This window comes from Chiloscyllium plagiosum, unplaced genomic scaffold (genome assembly GCF_037043375.1).
Source record: "Chiloscyllium plagiosum isolate Xiang-an unplaced genomic scaffold, Cpla_swu_hap1 HiC_scaffold_122, whole genome shotgun sequence".
Lineage (NCBI taxonomy): Eukaryota > Metazoa > Chordata > Chondrichthyes > Orectolobiformes > Hemiscylliidae > Chiloscyllium > Chiloscyllium plagiosum.
Window position 1 is genome coordinate 141,577 of NW_028270261.1, and position 6,840 is coordinate 148,416.

Below are 6,840 nucleotides of genomic sequence, written 5' to 3' on the forward strand. Positions count from 1 at the left end.
CATTCCAGTTCATGAAACTCTTTTTTCCTTTTGAGAAACAGAACGAAGCAGTTATTGAACTGCAGCTTTCTCTTTTCCTTTACCAATTTTCATATCCAAACATTCAGTTGAACTGACAGGATGCTGAATTCTACAACAATTATTTCTTTTCTCTCAGATATTCAGCCTCTGCATTTTTCTTTTCTTCAGTGATCTGAATGACCTGATATTTATGGGGAAATGAATGTTGCAGTTTGTCTCACATGCGACAGAAGAATCAACTGAGTGACAGGTGCATCTTAATTTTCCTATGCAGTTGAGCTGAGGTGGTGTCGAGTTAAATGTGTGGATCCGGAAAAGTTCACCCAGGAAGGCAGCATCTTTGGAGTAGGAAAGTCGATGTTTCGAGCATAAGTTCTTCGTCAGGAATGTTGAAAACATTGACACTCCTGGTCCTCAGATATTGCCTAACCACTGTGCTATCTAGTGCCATCCTTCCTGACTCTAATCTCTCGCATTTGCAATCCTCACCTTCTCCTTAGGCGGGGTAGCGTTAGATACTGTTCCTAAGATGTAACAACATGTTCATAATGATAGTTTGGATATGCAGTTAGAAGCTCATCACTGATGAAATTCATTCTCCCCCTCTCAATCTGCCAAGTACATGCAGGTCCTCCGCCTCCTTCATTAACATTCCCTGAACACCTGACGCCTGAAAGAAGAAGGCCTCATCTTCCCCTTGGACCCTTGATGCCGCATGGGATCACCAGTTTCCTCATTTGCCCTTCCCTCACATTATTCTAGTTTCATGATTCCAACTCAGCATTGCCTTCATGACTTGCACATCACCTTTCCAACCTACCCGCTCCACCTCCTGTCAGAACTAGTATCTTATTCTCCACCTTTATCTACTCCTCGCATTCACAGCTATCACGCCCCCAAATCCCCGAAGCTCCCATTTATCTATCAGTCCCCACTGCCACAAACCTCATTCCTGATGAAGGGTTTATGGCCGAATCATCAACTCTCCCGCTCCTCGCATGCTGCCTGACCAACCGTGTTTTCTATCACCACACTGTCGGCTCTGAGTTGTCGCATCTGCAGTTCTTACTGTCTCCATTGGGCATTATAGTGTAAAAGTCACATTAGTGGAAAAGTGCAGTTTCTGTGGCTTTCTAAGTTGTTAATTTCATTTGCTCAATCGGCTCTAGCTGGAGTACTGTGTGTCTTTCTGCAATTATCATTATAGCAGGGATGTGATAGCATTGGAAACGGTGCTGAACAGATTTACCAGGATATTGTCTGTTCGAAGAGTTTCACTAATGAAGATAGTTTGGACGGACTGGGCTCTCACAAAGATGTTCTCTTTTCGAAAAAGAAACGGAGCTGTACTTTTTCTCAATGATAATGTCTCTTGCTATCTTTTTTATCAAAGGCATTTTAAAACAGTTCGGGCTCCGAATCGGATAAAGTGTTACAGAGATGAACGTGTTCACTGTGAGGCCTTTCGTTTCTCCGTAAACAGCTGAGGCTGAAGGCCAAAGATTTCATGTTTTAGAAATGAACTGTATAATGGAAAAAGAGTGCTCATTCTGGAAAGTTGAATTCCGGTTTTGAGATCCTGCAGCAGTGGTGCACGAACTAATAACCTCTCTCCTTCTGCCCTTCTAATTTTTAACTGTAAGCTTCTGTTTCATTTTTACTGTTTTTAAGGTGCTTTTGTTGAGGATTGTTGTGTATTTTCAGAACAGCATAAGTAAGTCTGCATTGGATAGACTAAGTTCTGTGGGTATCCAATATTCTGTTTTTGTTTTTCAATAAGTCATTTTGTGAATAATTTTTGTAACTAGTTTACTCGGGTAATTTTCACTGTACGCTTAACGAAAAAAATATAACGTTACGGTCTGGGTTGTCTGCTTAAAAACGTTTTGAATGGTTTAGCCACGCCCATAACAAATTGGGAGGTAGTTGATGGATTAAAAGAGTAACTGATAGGTGCTTGCGTCTTTATTTCGGGTGTTGATTTGGATTGGGGAAGGCAATGCTTGGGAAAGCAATGTCTCAATTAGGTTCAAAGAGTTGTGTTGCTATGGACGATGGAAAGTTGGTAGTTTTACAAAAAATAATTCAAGCCGGGCTTCTGGAATTAGCAGACATACTGGGGTTGTATTTGCCTCTTTCTGTGAGGAAAGGAGAAATCATTCCCGCAGTAGCTCAGCATTTAACTAAGCTGGAAAATCCATGAGAATTTGTAGAGATGGTTAAAATTTATTTGAAAATAAAGCAGCGTGAGTTAGACTCGAGAGATAAGGAAAGGACACCAGATTTGAAGCAGTTTGCGATACGATTTGAAGTAGAAAGAGGGAAGAAGAGAGAGCAGCAGAGTAGAGAGAAAGGGAGACAGGGTTTGAACTTCAGAAATTGGCAATTATTAAAGGAATTCACATTAAAAGGCTGGAGATAAAGGCTAAAGATAAGCTTAATCTGGAAGAGCATATTGTTAAAACGACAAGGTTAGCAGCTGAAATGGTTGATTGTTATGAAGTGGTTCATAAAACATGGATGGGCTTCCAGTATCATTTTAAGTCTGAGGGATAGAAATTGGGGCAAAGAGAAATCCTCACGTGGAAAGGGAAAGTTAAGTCTCTGTGAAAATCATTAGGATAACTTATCACAGGGTAAATAGTAAACTCTTGAAGGGAACAAGATCTGAGGTTTTCATTGCAATAAAGTAGGCCACATGAAATCAGTGTTGGAGAACTAGGGAAAGCACTGGAAAGTCAGATACAGGGAAACGAAACAAGCCTGGATATTTTGTTGGCATGGCAATAGAAAGCACAGTGGAGGGTGGAAAGCTGCATCAGAGTGCACAAGCCGATCAGAGGTTGGTAAGGGGGAAGTGCCACATCTGCTTTAATAATATACCTGCAAAGTTAAAGTTCATTTACCTTGGCCAGGGGTAGCAGATAGAGAGGTAACAATATTCAGGGACACAGGATCGTGCCTGTCTGTGATTCAGAAGGAGGGGAAAAATGTACTCCTGAAGAACTATGTGTACGGGAATTCATGGTGGGACGAAAAATTGCTCAGTTATGTACAGTGAGGCAAGAGTGGGCAGAAAGAGTGGGGAATTTCTGGTGGGAAGTCTGGACAAACTCTCAGCTCCAAGAATACAATTTGTGCTTGCAAATGATGTAGCTCAATCACCGGTAAGCGTGCTGCCTACTCCAGATGAAAAGTCAGTCGAGATGCAGGCAAGTGCAGCAATGCAGGACGTTTATCAAAGAATTTTCCCAGATTGTGTCTTAACGCGATCACAGAGTCACAAGCTGAAGCAGACCAAATCAAAAGGAACGGATAAGGAAGCTGAAATATGATTTTAAAAATTTTTATCAGGTAAGTGGGACACAGCAGGGGACGAACGTTAATAATGCAAGCATATTCAGCTCTGCTATGCTACTGAGTTTCAGCAGAAAGATGAAAAATTAAAGCAGTTGGATCAGAAGACATGTACTTGGAAGGAGAGTGAATGCATCCCCGTGTGATATTACTTAGAAAATGATATGTTAAGGAAGAAATGGAGAGCAACACATATTCAAGCAAGTGAGAAATGGGCAGAATTTATTTTTCCAGTAGGGTACAGAAAAGTGGTGCTGCGAGTGCCGCATGTGCCACAAATTGGAGGGTACGTCGGCGGGATGAAAACGGAGGCTAAAATACAAAGACATTTTTACGGCCTGGCTTGCCTTTGAATTTTGCCAGACGTGTCATACATTTCAACTGATAGGAAAACCATTGGAAATAATAAAGCCTGCACCTTTAATATCTATCACAGCGTTCGAGGAATCTTTCTTAAGTGTCTTCATTCATTGTGTAGGATCCCTACATCCAATAAAAGATGGGAATAAGTATTAATTAACAGAAAAAGGATGTCTTGACGAGATTTCCAAATGTTGTTCAATCGTGCAATATGACAGCTAAAAGGATAGTGGACGAAGTACGGTTTTTTAAAAGAACTAGATTAAGACTACCATCAGAGATACAATTAGCTCAAGGGTCAAACTTCACGTCAAAACATTTCAAGGAGTGTATAGATAGATTGGAAATAAAATGATTCAAATCTACTGTGTACAATCCAGAATCACAGAGTGCACTGGAAAGGTGACGTCAATTGTTAAAGACTATATTGAGGTTTTATGGTTCGGAGTAGCCAGATTATTTCCATAAGGGAGTTGCGTCAGTGCTGTTTGCGATCTGAGATGCACCAAAATAATCTACCAAACTAAGTCCATCTGAAACTAGTTTTGGGCATAAAGTAAGAGGACCATTAAAATTTATTAAGGAAAAACTAATAAGTCAGATTACAGAGACCACGCATTTGGATGATGTGCCAAATTTTAGAGTTGAACTAAATAATGTTGGGGAGTTGTCGAGACTGTATTTAAAAGTATCACAGCAAATGGTGAAGCAGGAAGTGTATGAGAAATCAAAAAAATCACAATTTTGCCGCTGGGAATAATGCAATTATTTAAAATTTATTTGTCGGTGAAACTTTAAAGTAAGGTTTAAAATACCTTATCAAATTTAGAGGAAATTGAGTGAGGTTAGTTACTTGATAGGGACTCCAGTCATGAAAGGATCTCACAGAATGTGCGATGGGAATATGCTCTAACGGTATTTTGGCAGAGAACGAACAGAAGATGAGAATGCGTTATTGACTACGACACACTGGGAAGAACCAATGTCAGGGAATTCTGCATTGGACGTTCCTGAAATAAAATTGGATAATGCAAAAGTTGTCCAAAATTGGTAAAGTTATTCAGTTATCTTCCAGAAGAAAATCGAAAGAGTTATTACTCTTGCATGGGGAGATCTGCTGAAATATACTGGGAATTAATAATCTAATTGTAGATGATATAAATATAGGAGATGCTGTTCTGACTCTGTAACATCCTTGCAGGCATAACCCTTTAAAGTTGTACAAGTTCATAAGGAGATATCACGTATGCACCAAAATGGCATAGCCGAAGTGAGTTTCAATGAATAGAGTTCACCCATCATCATGGTGCCAAAGCCAGAAAAGACCCAACAGTTAAGTGTGGACTACCACAAAATCAATGTTGTTAGAAAGACTGATGCGTATACATATCTGCAGTTGGAGGACTGTGTGGAAAAGATTGGAGGAGCAAATTGCATTTCTTAGTTAACCTTCCTCAAAGGTTACTGGTAGGAAACTTTGTCAGAAAGATCAAAGGCAATTTTGTAACGCCAACTGGCCTGCAGAAATTTAAAGTAATGCCGTTTGTACGAAAAACACTTCAGCCACATTTCAGAGGTTAACTGACAGGGTAATTGCCGAATAAGCAACTGATTGGTGTATATTGTGCCTGGTGACTTTCAGACTCTCGTGGATTGAATATTTACAGCATTTATCGGGCTTTTTTGATCGAATTCGGAAGTCAAACTGGTTTGTAAACCTAGCTGAAAGTGAATCTGCCAAAGCCAAAGTGACCTTCCTGGGAAACGTCGTTGAACACGGACAAATAGCCCCATGGGATGCGAAATCGAAAGTTACAGGGGACTTTTACACATTGTTGACGAAAAGAGCAGTACTAAGGTTCCCCTCATTGTGTGGTTTTTGCTGAAAGTTTGTGCTGAATGTTAGCAGTGGGCCTATTCCATTCACCGAACTGTTAAAAACAGACAAGAAATTTCAGTGAACACAAGACTTTCAAAATGTTGTTTTTCTCAGAGCAGAGCTGATTGTGAGGAGACATGATTGACGTGTACGAAATAATGAGGAGCAAGGAATTATAGATTGAAGGAAACATTTGCTCTTGATCGATCACCAGGGTTTGTAGATTTCAGATAAGATGCAGAAAGCTTTGAATAGACTGGTAGGAAAACTTTATCAGTCAGCAGGTAGGAGACTCTAGAACTCACACTGTATAAAGATCAGTTGGACAGTTAACCCTTCATTCTTCTCTGATTCCACTGGCCAAAGAGTTTCGAAAAATGCTCAAAGCAGAGCATCACCGCGAGCAACAGTTATTCAATCGGTGGCTTTATGAAATGGAAAGGTGCCCATAACTCACCTGCGCGACTATTCGGCTTCCCTCCTGTGATGACGCTGGGACATTGACTCTCATGTTCTCAGGTACATTTAATGAAGGCATTCTGGTTCCTGCAGATGAGGAGCTCACACCTTATTTCGGGTTTTGAAAAATCAGTTTTTAAGCGGGATTAAAATCTACCCTGCCTGCGAGCCAGGTAGGATTCGAACCTACAGTCTCCTGATTCGTAGTCAGGCACGTTATCCATTGCGCTACTGGCCCGATGCACAGCCTTTAGAGCCGTGATGTTAATACGGACACGGTTAATAGCAGTCATGTTCACCAGTTGAACAAGCAATAAAGATAATCACTGTCACTGCTTCAGTCTAATCTTCATCACCTTTTAAAGCAACGAATTTTCCAAAAAAAAAACACATATGTCCTCATGAAGCTTCCATTCACACTCTGTCTGCTTAGTCATTTAATGGAATGTGATGTGATAAATTTCGAATCCACTTCTTCAGCATCACTGACGGGAACGTGAGCCTAATCACCACATTGTATATACCAGTTAATTTTCAGAGGTTTCGAGTACATTAGCGACTTTTGCGAATATGCAGGAAAGTGAATACTGTGAACCGAGCAAAAAAAATCCCTTCATGGAAATTAATAAAGTGCAAAGTCAAACATATTAGAACGGCAGATGACGTAAACATTCCTCTGCATCTCTCTGCACAGATGCTTCTCCAAGAATTGACTCTTTGCAGAATTCTTCTTTGTAATTTAGACTGTCCCAGTTGTAGATATT

At 40.4% G+C, this 6,840-nt stretch overlaps 1 non-coding gene across 1 annotated transcript; it reads right to left on the reverse strand.

The window, feature by feature from the left end:
• Positions 1–6,241: 6,241 nt before the first annotated feature.
• trnar-acg (transfer RNA arginine (anticodon ACG)) lies at positions 6,242–6,314 on the reverse strand. The gene has a single exon. It is a non-coding gene; the product is annotated as a tRNA-Arg (tRNA).
• Positions 6,315–6,840: the final 526 nt, after the last annotated feature.